The sequence below is a fragment of the Polyodon spathula genome, chromosome 23 (genome assembly GCF_017654505.1).
Source record: "Polyodon spathula isolate WHYD16114869_AA chromosome 23, ASM1765450v1, whole genome shotgun sequence".
In the NCBI taxonomy this organism is placed as follows: Eukaryota; Metazoa; Chordata; class Actinopteri; order Acipenseriformes; family Polyodontidae; genus Polyodon; species Polyodon spathula.
This window is the reverse complement of record NC_054556.1, coordinates 26,611,356-26,614,590: the sequence shown is the minus strand read 5'-3', so window position 1 is coordinate 26,614,590 and position 3,235 is coordinate 26,611,356. Positions and strand designations below refer to the sequence as shown.

Sequence of the window (3,235 nt, the reverse complement as noted above, 5' to 3'; positions counted from 1 at the left end):
ATACTACTGCTTATAATAATATTGAAACGCAGCAAATATGTCCATTTAAAATAACACATTACAGCTACGGCGTAATAATTAATCCATTTAAAAACAAACACACAGTAATAATATAGATTATTTGCAAAACTGCATGCTGGTCTTTCACAGAAAAACAAACAAATGGATTTCCTGCAATATCGAGAGGCTTAGTTGAACGCTTGGTGCCGGATGTCGTTGAATGACAGCGGGGACTCTGCAGCTCAGCTTGTGCCCCTTGCGTGCACTGCTTTGTAAGCGAGGTGTTCACCAATCACCTGATCAGGTTCGCCCGTGCTGTCGTTTTTTTTCTCCTGTCTGGGTGCGAGTGTGTTTGTTGCTTGCACTGTGTTTTTGTCTAATCGTTGAGCAGGAGGAGCGCCGGTGTAGAAGTTAATCAGGTGTCCGGTCACCAGTACAGTACTCTGGGTTTTGCTCAGTGAGCGCTGTATTTCTGCATGGTAATCGGTTGCATCACGTTGAGCAGGAATGCAGCGGGGCGTGTGCTGGGGTCGAGGGTATTTCTCGCTCAGAAGTTCGGAGACCTCGCGATATTACAGGGTGCATGTGTCAATGTGTGGGTCATGCTATTTCTATTGGCATAGCATTGAGCAGACACGCAGTTTGTGAGCTGCGCACATTATATTCAGTGATACCTTGCTAGTGGTTTGGTCATGGAGTGCATGTGTTATATGTGTAGTGCCTCACATACACAATGCTGCCTTGTAACAGCGACCCCGGAGTTCAGTGGTTGATTGTGTCGATTTTAATTAAGCTTAAGTTATCATCAGCTTTATTGTAGTTTGTAGAAAAGTCCACCGTCCGTCTGTTTACTGCATGAACTTGTTATTTTGTTTTTCAATTTAGAAGTGATCAGGAGTCGAGGACTGTGGTACTAAGTTGCGTTGTAGCTAATTATTAAAATACTGTGTTTTCACTTTTCTTCTTGGTGAAGTATCTCGAGTGATTGGTGAGTATGCTGTGGGATCCTGGTTCTCCGTGGATATAGAGCTGCTTGCTGTTTAGCAACGCAATAGTAATTGTCATTTGTTTAGCTTCTTCATTTGAAGCCAGTTTAATGGACTAACAGTCACTACAAATGTAAGCGAGAAGCTCATTTTAACACAGTACTGCCGAGTGCAGTTTTCATCAGTGATGTGTTGGGATTGAGTAAAAGGCAGTTGGAATTGAAAAACAAGACTAACATCAAATAACTTTAGCACAGTAAAAGTAATCTGCTGACTCCTGGTGTGTGTGTTTTGCTTGTAAGTAATGGTATTGTCTCTTATTTCCAGGACCCCCGAGTACTGGACGCTATGTTACCCGGTAATCCTCACTCCAGAACACATGCCTATGGATGGGAAAGTGAAAGAGCTGTGGAGCTGGCAAGAAAAGTGAGTGCTTTATTTCATGCTAATTTTATAAGATTTTTTTTTTTTTTTTTTTTTGTGCAATGTGCATTAAATACACTCCAGACAAATACAACACAGTTGCATGTTTTACATGGTTTCTACTTTCCTGTTCACTGCATAGCAAGTGGCAGACCTTACTGGAGCAGATCCCAGGGAATTCATTTTCACCAGCGGAGTCCAACAACATCTCCATCAAAGTAAGTCTCGTCTCAGAAGAAGCCTTGGCAGATTCAGGGACAGAAATGAGACTCCTATTGCATGGCAGTTTCACCCATTCCAGGTTTTATTATGAGCTTGATTAGCATCAGTGTATAGGTAACAAGCTCAGGGATGTGTTATTAAACTCCTAGTAGAAACAGGAATGGATCAAACTGCAGTGCAATTGGAGTCTTATTCCCATCCCTTCAGAAATAGTGTGTGTCTTTTGTCCAATCATGCCTGTTTTATCACACTGGTTTGCCTTGAACATGTGGAGTGGGTGATTGGTATGGGGCACCAGTATTAAGATGTCATTTGATGCCGTGTCACCATTCCAGTCACTTGTTATGATGCTTGGAAACGCATGGTTCTGAGTCTTTTTGCTGAGATATAAATAGACATCTGTAGAAAATAAAAATGAATACATCTCAGTATTAATCAACAGAATTATGACTTAATTAAGAACACTAAAACACCCAGACATACTGTATATCTTCATATACTGGGTGTATAGTTAATGTTAGTAAGATGTTTTCTTCATTATTAAATGAATGGCTGGAAAGCTCTCTGTCACAAGTCTGATTGTAAAATTCTAACAGTCTTGTTTAAAATGCACTGCTCCCGGCGAGCGGGAAGGTTTTACAAAACCAAAAAGAAGCACATGCTTACCACGCAGACAGATCACAAGTGTGTGCTGTACTCACGCCGGGCGCTGGAGGCTGAGGGGTTCCACATCACTTACCTGCCAGTCAAGAGCAATGGCCTGGTAGATCTGCAGGCAAGTGCCAGCGCTCTGTCTGCTGCAATGCATTGCCTTTGGGAGGAACCGTTCTGTGTATTTCAATTGGGCATGGGAGCAAAAGTTTGATCTTGTACTCTTGCTTTACATTTTTAAAAATGCTGTGTCATTCATACTGTGTGCTGTCTTGATTAGAAACTGGAGGAGTCCTTTTGACCAGACACAAGCCTGGTGTCCATTATGACTGTCAACAATGAGATTGGAGTGATACAGCCCATTAAAGAAATAGTTATGCAAAAGGTGGTTTGTATACATATATGTGTGTGTATATTGGTTATACATGTCCATCCAAATGAAAACAAGCTCATTTTATGTATGTATATTTTTTAAACAAACGGGTCATCTTTGCCAGTCCCGCAAGATTTTCTTCCACATGGATGCGGCACAGGCAGTTGAAAAATCCCCCTGGATGTGAACGACATGAAGATTGATCTGATGTCTATTAGTGGTCACAAAATACATGATCCGAAAGGTACATCCCTTCGTTCTCGTGGTGTGATTTTACTGATGTTCGTGCTTGCAGGATTACTTAAACACTGCGTTGCAACTGATGACCTTGGTGTTGACCCTGGAACTAAAACAGCTGCAGTATTGAAGCAGTGATGGAATTCATTCCTGATTTATTAATAAGACTCACCTGAGCTTTTTGCCAATGCACTGTGGCTAATCAAGCTCATAGTAAAACCTGGAATGGGTGAAGCTGCTATGCAATTAGGTGTCTGATCCCTGTGAGGTGACGGGACTTGCTGGACGGAGGCAGCGCAGTGAGATGTTGTCTTCATGTTTGGTACACAACTGTATTATGTAG

At 41.9% G+C, this 3,235-nt stretch overlaps 1 long non-coding RNA gene across 2 annotated transcripts; it reads left to right on the top strand.

Moving 5' to 3' along the window:
• Positions 1 to 328: 328 nt before the first annotated feature.
• LOC121297855 lies at positions 329 to 3,222 on the top strand. 2 transcript variants are annotated; one of them, XR_005947230.1, is made up of 5 exons: positions 329 to 988; positions 1,314 to 1,412; positions 1,552 to 1,627; positions 2,563 to 2,667; positions 2,780 to 3,222. It is a non-coding gene; the product is annotated as an uncharacterized LOC121297855 (long non-coding RNA). The 2 variants fall into 2 exon arrangements; XR_005947229.1 differs by having other exon boundaries at positions 336 to 988; positions 2,563 to 3,222.
• Positions 3,223 to 3,235: the final 13 nt, after the last annotated feature.